At 37.1% G+C, this 16,093-nt stretch overlaps 1 protein-coding gene across 4 annotated transcripts in view; it reads left to right on the top strand.

Annotated features, from left to right (window-relative positions):
* Positions 1-16,093, top strand: part of agap1 (ArfGAP with GTPase domain, ankyrin repeat and PH domain 1) — a 354,815-nt gene that overhangs the window by 293,603 nt on the left and 45,119 nt on the right. The window lies entirely within an intron of this gene.

Raw genomic sequence — 16,093 nt, 5'->3', positions numbered from 1 at the left:
ACGCCGCGGGCCTGCTGAGGGATAAGGCTGTCACATCCTCTGTTATTCATGAGCTCCACCAGCCAGGTACTGCATTTGTGGTGTTTTATATAACACACACACACACACTGTCACGGTCAGGTACAATGCTTATAGTGTTTTATGGAACACGCGTGCACTCACTTACATGCGGTCTTTATGGCAAGTTGCTACTAGAATATAAAGTAGCAAAAAAAAATGTGCTTGACCCTGTTTCACTTTTGAATTGAAAGAACAATCTAGTTTTTTAGGACTGTTAAAATTGTTTGCATTTAGTTTTTTTAGAATTTAAGTTTTCCCTCCGTTTAATTAAAGTAATGACAATTCATTCAATCTCAGCATACCTACATAAAATGGATGCACTGCTGTATTACAAAAATGCATTGTTTAATGGAGCACTGTAGTCATGATGTCAAAACCTGGAAGACATATTTCTTTCCAATGGATATTTTAAAATAATATCTTCTAGTTAATATCTTCTAGTTAATATATTAAATGCTGCTCCATCTAAACCATGGGTCTCAAACTCGATTCCTGGAGGGCCGCAGCTTTGCACAGTTTTGCTCCAACCCTGATCAAACAGAGCTGATGCAACTATTCAAGGTGTTCAAGAGTACTAGGCAGCGCCCGAAATCGCATACTTCCATACTATATAGTACTCTAAAATCAGTATGCGAGCCGAGTAGTATGTCCGAATTCATAGAATAGAATAGATCCAATGCACGCTGTGGTATCCCATGATGCATGAATGGGAGTGAAGTGACGCAACTGACGAAGGTATATCATGTAATGATGACAAAATGGTGGATGTAGTATGCCCGAGTTCCATTCATACAGCTCGCATTCATACTGTATTGAACTTATTTCTCTAACAGCAGAGTAGTACATTTAAATGCAGTACCTACTGAGTTGTAGGCAGTTTTGGGCACAGCCCTAGAGACTATTAAGCAGGTTTAAGTTGGAGGTGGTTGGAGCTAAAATCTGCAGAGCGTTGGCCCTCCAGAAATTGAATTTGAGACCACTGATCCAAACGCATGGAGATTTACTGCTGATTACAGAATTACTGACATACGTGTATGAAAGTCTCACGTGGCATCAGAATACTGCAACATATTGCATTTTTTATATATTATTATTATTATAAACTAAGTTATTATATTTTATTAGTCTTGTAAATAAAAATTGAATAAATGTGTACAAATGTATAAAGGCTAAAGAACTCAATTCTTATATTTGCTTAATTTTTGCAGCCTAGGGCTATACTTCTTACCATGTATTGTATCTTTTCTAAAACATGCCGTATAGTGTAAAAGCATGTTTATTACTAAGAAAACTAAAACAAACAAGCAAAATTAGATTTTAATTGAACACATCACATAAGGTACAGTACACTTAGATACACCGTCCTATTGTGAAAAGTCTATGCTGAAAATCTATGGTTAAAGCGTCACCCAGCTGCCAAAATCTGCTGGTGCACGTAGGTACTTCCGCAGCTGAGTTAACAATGGCGGCAAAGGGAACATTTTGAAGTGGTGTCATCTGTATGTATGTGTGTAATATAGGTGTGTGTGTGTAATGCGGGTTTTTGAGTATGGTGTACTTGCATGTCTGCTGAAAAAATTGTGTTTTAACTACTGCACAATTGGAACTGCACAGGTTTGAAAACCATTTTTATGTTTTATTATTGTAACAAATCTGTAATTTCTTAAATCCTTAAATACATCTTTTAGTCTATGTATATGGATCCATATTCCATTTGATCAGCAAATTTAAATAATAAATAATATTTTGACTCAGCAGAGTGCACTGCTGATTATTTCCTCCTCACTACTGAGTATAATGTAAAATAATCATGAATGAAAGTCTCACATCTTATTTAATTATCTTTTTTTAACCCTAAAAATACATCAGTAAAATAGCTTGTAAACAGAATGTCATGTAGCATTACAATTACCTCAGGTAAATCCTTGAGTGTTTGCTGATAGTTAGTTTGCATAGAGATATGAATTTTATAAAAGAGCACTTCTCTAAATATTTGGGTTATGTTTATCTTCTTTATGTTTTCATAGTATACAGTATTTTCATCATATTTAATTTGTTAATTATAATAAGGCTATTATCTGACCCTTTAAAATCCCAATAATGTCCAATTATTTGGGTCTTCTACTTTGATTACAGTATTAGGTGGGATATAATGTTTTATCCTTATTAAAAATTTCAATTACATTTGAATTTATTTAAAGACTGCACTCTTTGTTCAGTTAACCACTGTTTAATACTAATAAAAAACATCTCAAATGCAGGTTGTAACTTTTTTAGGGCAATTGTTAAAAGAATGTGTCCCTGAGCACACACAAACCTCAATGTGCTAATAGATTCTCAGCTGATGTTATGGCAATGTGCGGGGGTCTATCTCTAATTTCAGCTCACCTGCTCTTCTCACATACAATGGTCTTTCATCCCCCTGTACACCCACATGAAGATCAATCGATCCCAGCATGCCGTGCATTTTTACACTCCTTACATCCCTCCCACAGTGGGCTGCTGAAAGCCCACCACTCAAATGGCAAACTTACTGCACGGACGATCACAGTTTATCAATTACCGCTGAGCTGTAGGGCCCTAAGTGGCCCTTGTTAAGTAATTACTGCGTTTGATGCGAGCAGGAGAATGCGAGAGGCTTTGAAACCGGATCAGGCAGACGGTGTGGGTTCTGTACTGCACGCGGACAGCAGGGAGGCTCATAAATGCCTTGATGGGCACATAAAGAGACCCAGACCTCTGGAAGGCGATACGTTTTAAGAAACACCCAGAATGAGAAAGACATTCCAAAAGGACGGAGGGGCCTCACAGGTGTCCTCCGCTGGAATTGGTCTGGCACGTGGCCGCAACGTTTAATTAAAGCATTTTTGCAGGTGAATGGCTCTGCGATATTACTTGCAGGAATAAAGTGAAGATGGTTTCATGGCTTTCTAATGGTATGGAAAAAAAGACCACTGACTGTCTTAAACTAAAGGTTGTTCTCTGTGATCAAAAAATGTGTATTCTGAAGTGTTTCGTTTCAAAATTATTAGTCCTCCTGTGATTTATTAATACATTTTTTATTTACATTTTTTTCAAGTATTTCTCAAATTATGTTTAAATGAGAAAGGAATTTTTCACAATATTTCCTATAATATTTTTTCTTCTGAAAAAAGTCGTATTTTTAAACCATTTCAATATTATTAGCCCCCTTAAGCAATTTTTATTGGTTATCTACAGCAGTGGTCCCCAACCCCCGGGCTGCGGACCTGTACTGGTTCATGGATCAATTGGTACCGGGCCGCACAGAAAATAATTAATTATTTCCTTTTTAATTTATTATCTGAATCTGAACGGTTGCATCTTGGTCACTTGAACACCCAAATTAAACCCAAATAAAAAACATACGTCATTGTAAAGTTTCTTTTTGCGAAGGGGACAGGCCCAGTTAAGGACCCACGAACTGCCAAGGAATGGATCCGCTACTCATTTGTGAACAAATCAGGTGAATCAACTGCTGGAGATTGCAAATTACAGAGACCTTTTAGGGGCCATTAAAATATCTTTTCCAAGTGCAATTTTTTGCTGCGAGCGGACCGCGAGTCACATGACAAGAACCGACTGATCAGATTCTTACTTTGTGTGGAGTATACACATTTTCAGGGTTCATACGGTCATGGAAAACATGGAAAAGTTTTGGAAAATCAGAAAAACCCATCCAGTTTTGGAAAAGTCATAGAAAGCAGATATCGGTATACTTGAATATAGGTTAGTTGTCTTTACTACTTTTCTGCCCTTGGCCAATCACATACTCACATTATTAGTGTGGTGTAAGCATTCTTTAAATCAATTTAACATAGAAATAAATATAAGCTGAAACTAAATAGATTTTTGCTTGTTTTACGATATGCTGTAATAAATATTAGCATGTATTGTTTTTTGCCATGCATATGTAGACATTGCATGAAACATTAGGTCATGAGAATTTACTTGAAAGTCTTGGAAAAATCCTGTAAAAGTCATGGAATTTTAGTAGTAAAAATGTATATGAACCCTGCATTTCAGACTAATTATCTCAGACAAACACAGAATACCTAAATACTCAAGTGCTTTTTAATTTTCTACATAAAGCTTCAACTTATGTCCTCTAAGAAAATGGTTGATGGTCTAGTAATCTACATACACCCATGCCTCCGGGCCTCTGTAAAATTGTCAAGCGCTGACCGGTTCATGGTGATAAAGTTAGGGACCACTGATCTACAAAACAAACCATTATTATACAATGATTTTCCTAATTTCCCTAACTTGCCTAAATAACCTAATTAAGCCTTTAAATGTCACTTTAAGCTGAATGCTAGTATCTTGAAAAACATCTAGTAAACTATTATGGACTGTCATCATGGAAAAGATAAAATAAATAAGTTATTTGAACAGTTTTTTTAACTAAAATGTGTTGAAAAAAATCTTCTTTCTGTAAACGTGAGAAAAAAAAAATATACAGGTTGATAATTCAGGAGGGTTAATAATTCTGCCTTCAACTCTATGTATAGTCCATGGTCTGTTAATGTTCTTGATTCTGATTGTCTGGAAGGTGTGCAGTCAAATCGCTTAATGCACAGGTACAGTAGTTCCATTGAGTTTCGATCCCAGTTTGAAGTAAATGTGCTTCCCTCAAACATTAGTAGTAACCATAGTAGCTCAGTGACAGTTGCTGAATCCTTTATTCTTTTTTATTTTACAATTAAAAAATATTTGTGAAGAGGTAGCTAACACGTTACTATGAGCTATTAGATATGCTTGTGTCATTTACATGCACACACATAATCCCTCTGTCTGCCTGTGCCTTCTGATTCAAAGAGGGGACTAGGAGATCTCACAGTAATATCAAATGTCTGTCAAATATCAAATATTGTCTCAGCGTTGCATCTGTTGTTCTTTTTCTTTGTGCGTTTAAAATCCTTTGACACAAGACAATCCATTGATTATCCCATTCATATATACTGTGAACAAAATATTTTTGTGAACATTTCCAGTCAGTGTTTTCGTTCAAATTTTTTTTCCAAAGAAATTATGCAAAATATCACTTGGACTAGGGCTGGGCGATATGGCCTTTTTTTCCATGTTCCCCCCACAAAAACAAGTTGAAGGATATTAACCTTATATAACCTTATCATAATTATAATTATAGGATAAAAAATTGCTAAGGAGAAAATGAGATCAAAAGATAAAATTTCACTCTTTATAATTGCATACAAGAATTATTATTATTATTATTATTATTATTATTATTATTATTATTATTATTATTATATAAATGTCACTATTTTATACATCGACAGTGAAAGCAAAGTTATAATGATTGTTAAAAAGTGAACCTTTTTCAAGATGAATTTTTTTTTTTAATGAACATGCATTCAGAGGTTTATTCATTTTTATTTTGTGTTATATCAGTTGATATAAATTACCCACATCAGGCTAGTGGGTTGCATTTTATTGCTTTTATTTGCATGTAGCTGCATCTGGTATATTAGTCTAGTGCACTGAGCAAGTTGATAGTTACAGTAATCTTTGCAACTGGGTCACTTAATTTATCTGGAAATGGCAATGTTGATTTCTAACATTAGATCTGTAACAGTCATAGATATTTACTGTGTATATACCTATGGGACAATCACCTCACAGCAAGAAGGTTGGTTCGAGCCTCGGCTGGGTCAGTTGGCATTTCTGTGTGGAGTTTGCATGTTCTTCTCGAGTTCGCGTGGGTTTACTCTGGGTGCTCCGATTTCCCCCACAAGTCCAAAGAGGTGGTATAAGTAAATTGGGTAAGCTAATATTGTCCGTGGTGTATGTGTGTGAATTAGTATGTATGGATGTTTCCCAGTTATGGGTTGCAGTTGGAAGGGCATCCGCTGCGTAAAACATATGCTGGACAAGTTGGCGGTTCATTCCATTGTGACGACCCCAGATTAATAAAGGGACTAAGCCGAACAGAAAATAAATGAATGAATGAATGAATATATCGATCTTATCCATTAATTGTCTTATCCATTACTTCTTGCTGTGAGAAATACAAGGTGTGGCACGCAGTTTCAAATGCGCATGTCTCGTGGTGAATGCGTTACTGTAAGCCCTGAATTATAACAGGGTTTTTTTGGCGGGTATGTTTGTCCGTCCATGTTGTTTTTCATGTAATTTCAAAGAGCGCAACAAGTTTCCAAATGGGCTATATGGACAGTGGCACGTGATTACTTCCAGTGAAATCTGAGTCGCTTGCTAGGGTGAAAACCACTCATCTGATCATTTTATATACAGTTGAAGTCAAATTATTAGCCCCCCTTTGAATTTATTTATTTATTTAGTAGTTATTTAGAAGTTTAACAGAGCAAGGAAATTTTCACAGTATGTCTGATAATATTTTTTTTTCTAGAGAGTCTGATTTGTTTTATTTCGGCTATTTTCTTTTAAACCATTTTAAGGTCAGAATTATTAGCCCATTTAAGCTCTATATTTTTCGATAGTCTATAGAACAAATCATCGTTATACAATAACTTGCCTAATTACCCTAACTTGCCTAGTTAAGCTATTTAACCTAGTTAAGCCTTTTAATGTCACGTTAAGCTATATAGAAGTGTCTTAAAAATATGTAGTAAAATATTCTTTACTGTCATCATGGCAAAGAAAATAAATCAGCTATTAGAAATGAGTTAATAAAACTATTATGTTTAGAATTGTGTTGAAAAAAATCTGCTCTCCGTTAAACAGAAATTGGGGAAAAAAATAAACAGGGGGACTAATAATTCAGGGGGGCTAATAATTCTGACTTCTACTGTAGATCAGCGGTGAAAACCGATTTTCATTCAAACAAATCGATGTGAACTTCACACTTAAGTTAATCGATAAAAACGATTTATCACCCGGCCCTAACTTAAGGCTGGTTCACAGTTTTTTTTGTAGCATGTCAGACTGCTCAAACTTGGTTCCCATGTCACACTGTAAGATCTCAGCTGTCATAAAGTTAGACTGAACAACAATAAAGACACGCCAAACATGAAAGAAAGCGCCCTTGCAGTTTGACGTCGTCCACCGGTGACACTTTCCCTATCCTACGTTCTGAAATGATCACAGCAAACGTAAACAATCTGTAGCGGCAATTTTGCACACAGCATGTCTTAACAATGAAACGAGGAAGAAAAAAACTGTTTTGACATTTCCCCGCAGTCATTTGAATTGTCGCATGGATTGCGTCATCAAATTCGGTGCTCCTATTGCTTCTTGGATTGGCGCTCATCGCAGCTGTTGTCACACTGCAGGAAAGTGTCTGAAATCTTCTGACACTGCCAGAACTTCATCAGAGGAAAAATCTGATCGGAACGGGCACTAAGCGACTATCTGTGAACATGTCAACTATCAAAGATCACAGATTTTAGCTCAGGATTTCAGGAATCTTTTAGGATTTCCCAAATTTGTCTCAGATGACAAAATCGTGGCTAAAATCTCACAGTGTGAGTAGCACTTCAGACACATTGTGGTGTGGTGGTATTGGAAAGAATTTTCATTACATTTAAGACGACAAACAACTTGGAAGATCTTACTGTATTTGCGTTTAATGTTGGATTTTGTACGTTGAAAAAATTTAACAAGAGTCGGTATAATCAAAATTAGCATATTTGCCTTTTTTTGTTGTTGTTGTTTTAACTCCATCTGTTAACAAATATATAAAGCATTTTTTTTTCCAGGTAAATGGCTCTGCGATATTACTTGCCGGAATAAAGTGTGGAGGGTTTCATGGCTTGGAAAAAAAGATCATTGAAGGTCTTAAACGGAAGGTTCAACAAAAGTCATTTTTAAGTGTCTTGTAAGACCACAAATGAGGGAGAGAGAGACGTTAACAGCATACATTCGTGGAATTGATGTTGTTAGAAAGCGAAGAATGGTTTGTGCGGGGGATTAAGCGTGGCATGTAGACAATAAGATAAGAGTAAATCTATGCCATACAGATTTAACAGAGTCTATTGTGTGGAAAATAGCTTGCTTCCATGCACAGGCTTTTGTAGTTTTTGTCTCTTTGTTGCTGTGCGCTTGGAAAGCACTGGATGGGATTGTTTTTCCAGGATTACTGTTGTGTAACAAATGTTCTGTTTGGCCTAAGGGGAAAAGAGTGAGACTGCACTGAGCCGAAGTGACTCCAGGTCAGTTGTCAGCACAGCTGGGAAATGAGCAGTTATTTAAAGAGAAGAAACTAGACCTATGTCAATTCGCACCATGAACTGGGAATGAAATCATCTAAACTGTATTGTGCAAGGATTGGTACAGTGTAATTGGTTATATCAATATAAACTCAGTTATATTTTGGTATTGTAGATACATTTAGCAGATTTTGAAGATATTTTTTCTTTTATAATACAATATGAAGGTGACATTTAACTTACTTGTAAACTTTTTATCATGTTTTACTTTTTATTTGACCTTTTTCTATGATTTTAATATATTTAATTGTGTTTTTCCCTCCCCCATATTTAAACTATTATTCTTAAAATGTAAATCTGTGATCTTGAAAATTCTAAAATATGTTTTTACTCTTAATTTATTTAGTTTCTTTTGCTCCCATCATTTATCAAATGCATGTTTTTCTTTTTTTTTTATTTAGCTTTTCATTTAGACTATTTGCATGCTAATGTGAATGTTTTGCCTTTTCGTTATCCACTCAAGCGGTGCATTATTATGCCTTTTTAACCTAATGCAATGTGTTCTCACCATTGCTTCCTACCCATTGACTTCATTAGCCAATTAAAAATGTCTGCATAAATCTCGTTTGTTGGACCGCTTTCACATTTAACTGCTGACTTCAATCACCTTTTGGTTTTTTGATCCTGTCTTTATTTGTCATTTATATTTCACTGCTGAATTACCTACAGTTCATTTCACAAATATGTATTCTGCTTTATCCACTCCTGTCATTTACTTTGTTTTGTTTTTTCCATCTTAATTTCTTTCTCTTCACCTATTCCTCTGCCTGCCGTTGGATTCAGCCAAGCATAGGGCATGGAAACTAAATCGCGTCGGTAGTCTGCGCAACATTTACAACAGTTCCTCCAATGCTGAAGGTAACTAGCTCCAGAAAACAAAGCAAGGGGATGTTGGTGTTACCCCCTTCTTTTTACATTTGCGTGACACCCTGTGATTATGCTTTGTCCTTCAGTCCTCCCTGATGTACCCCACAACACTCTCTGGACAGCACTAATTAATTTAAAGCACGTGTCAGGAGCTATGCTTCCATCCACCTATTTTTATGCACATTTTGGATATGCGCATAAAAAATGGTTGATGGAAACAATGATGTGCATCAAAATGTATGCGCATAACTGAGGTGGATAAACTTTTTATTTGATAAAAAAAGATGCCCATAAACTACTTTTACCGAACAAATTCCAATATGTGGATTAATAAAGTGATTTTCTTATAAGAGATCATTTGATGATAAAAATGTGTGTGAAGGGACAAACCAGCAGGCTGAGCACATTGTAAAACATCTAAAATGTTGTTTTGGTCATTCTAAAATGTCTTAACCATCTCAGTATTAGTGTTATTATATTATTCAGACCTCCTAGTTTTTCACGATTTTTTTGCGATTAAAAAATGACTGGTTTTGTGCTTAAAATATGTATATAATTATATATTTTTTAATATATTTATATATTATTTACCATATTAGTTAGTCTACTATGTTAGGTGGCCAATCTGACACCATGACAAGGAAACAAATAAAAAAATAAAACTTCTTTATTTTGGTCTCTTGTCAAGACAAGTTCTAAAACAGATCTGAAACGGTAGAGATTAAGCCAAAGGAAGGTTGTATAACTCTTAATTTTATCCACAATCTTACTTGCTCAGTTTTTACTCCCCAGAGCATCTGACATCAGGTACTTCACAAAGTAACAAAATCAGTTAGCGATTTTACACACACCATAATACCAGCCATACATGTAAAGCACAAATAATGTCCTTCAATTCGTTCAAGTCCAGCGGCTGTTATCCTTGAACCAAACTCCCTCATTGTAAGCTGCTTGCTTTTCTGTCTGTGCCATTGCTCCATTTGTTAGATGTTTCCCGCTTTCTTCACATTGAAGCTCAGCAAACGCACAAATCGCCCAATTCAGGTCACAGGATGCCATCTTTGCATTGCCTATACATGTAAATCACTCGCACTTCATTCGCGTCTGCTTACTGCACAAGCTGCAAAACAATTCTTCCCCCCTTCCATGTAATGAAATGATTGTGACGGTGCAGGTGACGTCATTTTTTGAGAGACACTCAAGTACATCAAGTATTTAGACGTAATTAGACATATATAGACGTATACAACGTCTGTAAGTCACGTAAAAACAATAATTGCAACCTGAAATAAATATAATTTGATTTTATGGTTTGGATGTTTTATGAGATTATTTACATTTATTTGCAATTATTTTGCAGTTAATAAAAAATTCAATCGAAAAAATGTGTGACTTTTTGTTTGCATTGGATTCAGCGATCGCAGAATCGTGAAAAACTAGGGGGTCTGTATTATTAATTACCTTCAAAATCAAGAACGTCTGTGCTCCGCATCTCACACCTTCAAACACCACCACACTTTCATCGTGTCAGCATTGTTCTGTAATTTATTAAGTAAAGTTTGACGCAGCTTCTTCTACCCCAGTAAATTTCGTTTTACTTTTGATAATTAGTGCCAGTTTATCAGGAAGTGATGATTTTGTCATCTTAGACTCATTGGATGGAAACGCTGCTTTATTCGCAGGCGATATTTATGCGATATTCCAGATTTGCGCATAAATTTAATTAGTGTTTTTGGAAACATAGCTAGTGTAACGATTGTAAAATTATGCTTTTCTTCCATAATCGTATTTGTACGTAAATTAGAGGATGTAATTTGGTGATATTGGACTCATTATGGGAGGTCACATGTACGCTTTGGCCCCTCCCCTTCCTATGCCTCCTTTCCCACAACTCCGCCCCTCCTCTGCTTTATTATTATTATTTTTCCCTGGATGTGAATAACTCCTGTAATATTTGCCAGGTTATTAATGCTAGATGCTTGAAATGGGAGAGGATAATATAGGAATTAATGACCTGTGTCACAAAGCAATACTGTGTGCTTTGACATTTCGTTCGGTTAATTTGTGTTTCCAAGCATTCACCTCTTCCACTGTACCCCCAAGCGCTGCCGTCTGGGCCGCGTGGAGGTAAACCAACCCCCCCCCTCACCCTGACCCGCTTCATTTCTGTGCATGCTGAATCCTTGCCGGAGTTGATTGTGTTCCGTTTGTCGGTAAAGGTTGCCCATGTCAGAGTTCACACATTTCTGTGCTGCTTCAATTTGCCTGAACATCACACCGCATAAATAGCAAAGCAGGAAATTATTGGATACTTTCCATCTAAATTGCGCCGAACGTAATTATTGCCCTATTAGTAGCTTGTGGAGTATGGAGATCAGTAACAGGCACCAGATGAATGATGGCTGCCCCGTTTTGAAGTTTAAGGGCGAAATAGAGGGGAGGGGTGCCTGCCTGATGCCCTGTCATTGCAGTTTTTGTATTACACAATTGTTTTCTAATTAATTGTGTGCTGAGGGGAGGAGGCGGAGCCAATCTTCATATTTGCCTCCGAATATCGTCTTTCTGCATTGTTGCTTTTCATAATTGTCAAATACCGCCCTCTCCCCAACAGCGCTGCAATTTAATTAGGGTGAGAACATTGCTGCTGACCCCAGAGGGCCCTGTGCCTTTGAAGGGTGGGTCCAATCTAGGTTAGGATGCTCCAGTGATCCCACCACCCCCCAAAACCTTGAAAACGTTAACAAAAAAGAGAATAAATAGTAGGCCCAGGATCCCCAGTCGCTTTTTGTTGAGGCTCTGAGTTGACTTTAGCTGTAAATGAGCAAATTCTCAAATATCTGCTTGTTCTTCAGAACAGGAATGATCTCTCATACAGTTTCTGAGGCTGTATGTTGAAGAGGTTTGAGCACTCTGGCTACCAGGCATTTCTTTTTGTTAGAGGAATTTTGGGATTTGAAAACAAGTCTCTGTTACGGCGATGAGGGCAGCCTGTGTCCCTGCGGGACCTTTAATATGACTTGTATGATAAGACTCCAATTAGGCCTGTGATTGACTGAAGGAGAGGAAATGGTGTGGCTGGACAGATTTCCCGCTGATTAAACTTGTGAAATGGCCTCACAGGGAGATGATTCAAAGAGCTGTCTCTGAACAGTGTGGCTAGAAGAGAAATTGAATAGACCAAAAGGTTTAAAGGCTGTAAATACAATTTATAAATGTGTTTTAAACTTGCGTTTAGCAGAACGACGGATTCATGGAGTCGAGGCTATCAACGTAAAGTCTGCTACACATTAAAGAGCTGTATTACTGAAGAACTAGACACATCATAACAACATCAAAGAACTAGTGGTGCCAAAATCTGGCAGTGCTGTCACATCACCTGCATCTGGGCTGAAAAGTTACCCTTGAACCAACTATACCCAAGAGCATACAGTTGAAGTCAAAATTATTATGCCTCCTGTGAATTTTGTTTTCTTTTTCGAATATTTACCAGATGATGTTTAACAGAGCGATGTTGTCTTACAATATTTTATTCTGCTGGAGAAAGTCTTTGTTATATTTTGGCTAGAATAAAAGCAGTTTTACATTATTTTAAGCCAATTTAAGGCGATATTATTAGCGCCCTTAAGCAATTTTTTTTCCCGATTGTTTACAGAGAAAAATACCAGTATCTTGAAAAATATCTGGTAAACTATTATATTGTCATCATGGCAAAGATAAAATAAATCAGTTATTAGAAATTAGTTAATTAACCTATGATGTCTCGAAATATGTTCTTCTCTTCATTAAACAGTTATTGGGAAAAAATATACAGGGGGCGCTAGTAGTTCTGACTTCAACTGTACATTCTGAACTACTGTCAGATGACAAATGTCTCCATACCAGAAGGTGGCGCTAGCCTGTAATTGTTTTCAAATCTGGAGTACCCAAGTCTGTGAATAAACAAACCATAAACAAATTGGCTTCATGACTTCCATGCTGGCTTGCTTCCATGACTTTAGATTTTCTACTTATGCACTGGTTAAGTTGAGCAGCCAATCAGAGTGATCTTCTTCATCAATGGGCTCTGCTGCCAATTTAACATGTTCAGTCAGCCAAAAAAAAGTATAACAGGGGTCTTGCTTGCGCTAGTGGTGAAGAACAATGCTCGGACGTTGACCGACAGCCGGTCATCATTGTGCCAGGCCCTGAAAAAAAAAAACTTTATACCAGTTACTTCTACAGAAGAAGTCATACAGGTTTGGAACACCATGAGAGGTCTAATCTTTGATGTCAATGAGTACGTTTACATGGACAACAATAATCCAGCGTCCATAGAGTCCAGCATGTAAACAGCGATTTTTGATTCATTTATTTTGATTAAGGTCATAATCGAACTAAACAGAAATCAGATTAAGTGGAGCATGCCGATTTTAGTGGCATTATTGAAGTGCCTTACAGACATGTAAATACCTTAATCAAACTATTACCATCGTGTAGGATTTTCACTGCATTTTGTGACAGGATATTCCAAAACACATGACTGTTTGACAATATTCGCTGCACCTACCGAGTCAGTGAAGGACCACAGACACCTGCATTGCGAAATGCAGATTTTTTTTCCCATACGGCATGTGGTATCAAATTACATTCAAACTAAACTCTTCCAGCAGTTCATACTCTTGTCCAATATCTCATTTGTCACAGAAGGCATGTATGAAATATTTCTGGATGAAAGTGAAAGTGCCAAACTGCAGTAAAAGTCGACAAATAAAAAATGAAACTCCAGAGGAAATGTGGATATCGTGGTGACACAATGACGTGAATTTAATTAAGTGCTTTAACATGTAAAATGGAATCATGAAAGGCAAAAAAGCAACTCATGTAAACACCTTAATCATATTATTGTCTTATTCAGATTAAGGCAAATAATTTGTTTCCTGATGTCCATGTAAACATAGTCACTGACTATCAGTGCCTACCAAGCCTGTGATACTCTGACCTTTGGAGGACAGTACACTGTGGTAAACTATAAATGTAAAGTATTAGTAAATATTAACTGTTACAAATAAATGCTAACTTGTGTATGTACACTATCCTGACTGAAACTTCATTCAAACACATTGGAACTGCAGATTTTTATTTATTTATTTATTTTTTAAACATTTTATTTTTATCATGGGTTCGTAAGCAATTCTTCTGAAGCTAAGATTAGTCTGCCAAGTATTATACGAGCCTCTAGTGAGGGATTATATTAGATTTTGACCAAGTTATTAGTTTTGCAGAATTGTGAAATCTTGTGAGATTACACACTTGAACAGGGCAGGACACTAAGTTCAGATTTAAAACAGACCACAAAACAGCATGCATGCAGCTGGGGCCAGACACATACAAATCGCAACTAAATCCATGTGGAAAACACAAGCTCCCATGGCTTCAGCCATTGCTAAGCACCAGTGACAAAACCTTACTGTACCTCTGATACAATTTTAACTTTAAAAAGTGCAGCAGCATTTGGGTGCTCTGCGTTTGTCGACCATGTGAAAGTTGCAGAGCTAGTTGCCGGCTAAGGGAATTAGTCTACTGTTATTACTGACATATGTGTAGTACATGCAAAGGGTGATGCTGATTTGTTTGCTTGCTGCAATCTGGAAAGTAAAGTGCGCAAAAGTTGCAATATGTGAATGACCCCTTAATAGAAAAATACAGCAGTGCATTTGCTCTCAGTATTATCAGTATAACATCAGTATTACCTCAAGCGGTTAAAACTATGTTACATAGTACTCACAAGTCTGTCACAATAAAAGCAACAACAAAGAAACGTGAATACAACTGTGAAAAAGCTGAATACCTCAGCAAATGATGAGAACACCGGAAATCCTCTATCCGCTTGTTAAGTGTGACGTCACGTGAAGCAGATTCCGGGTCCGCTATACCAAACTGTATAGGGAGACTCAACAAATGATAATAATAAACATTTACAAAGCGCTGTAATACTTTCGAAAATCACGATCGTAATATTGACATCCATGCCTAATATCAGATGGCCAGAAAGTGATTAATTTTTTATAAATTGTTGAAATATTGCTGTCTGTAATGTGTGATATGACTAAAAAGTGGTCAGAATTGAGTATTTCCTCAATTCAAATAAGTAGCAGCTTAGACCCGGAAACAGTATTCCATACATCATAACTTAACAAGCGGATAGGTCGACCTTATATTGTGGTTAGAGTATTACACTGGCTGAGTTTCCTGGTTGTTTCATGTTCCTCATTGACCAGCAGATGCTCTGGGGATCATTGGTCTTTCCACTTAATGTGGAGGTTTGGCCTTAGGGATGCCTCTTTTTTTTTGTGTGTGTGTGTGTGTGTGTGTGTGTGTGTGTGCGTGTGCGTGTGTGTGGAGGACATTACTTCGTTGATTACTTCTTCATTATGTAATTGCTCCCCTCCAGAGTAAATTATAAACAGAATGTGTAAAGTGTGTGATCTCTTCACTGCCTCAGATCGTGTTTCAAGGAGGGATCCCTTTGATTGTGACACAACACCACATCTCATCAATGCAGGTTCTCTGTTCCAGCCATCTGTGTGCCCCTTCCATTGCTGTCCTCCGATCACGCAGTCAATAGCCTTTTGTTCCTAACACTTTCCAAATGTTGACCCTCAGAACCACTAAATAACCTCCTTCCATTTCTCTGTCCTTAAACTCCTGAGATAAACTCCTGAAAATGGGGATCTCTCCCGCTCGCTCACACACACATTTTCCTAATTGTCTCATGATTGGCCTATTAACCTAACCAAGGCTCTGGGTAGCAGATCCATATGTCACTTTGCCTAGGGAGCATTGTGGACAGGACCAGCAGTATGGTTGAACAGATCGGGACGCGGGTCTGCTCTGTAATTACTGGCATATCCTGACCAGGGTCATGGGGCAAGCCCTGCAGGTTGGGGGGTATTTGAGTGTGT

Source organism: Danio aesculapii, chromosome 6, assembly GCF_903798145.1.
Source record: "Danio aesculapii chromosome 6, fDanAes4.1, whole genome shotgun sequence".
Lineage (NCBI taxonomy): Eukaryota > Metazoa > Chordata > Actinopteri > Cypriniformes > Danionidae > Danio > Danio aesculapii.
Note: the sequence above shows the minus strand (reverse complement) of the source record. Positions and strands in the feature narration are given on the sequence as shown.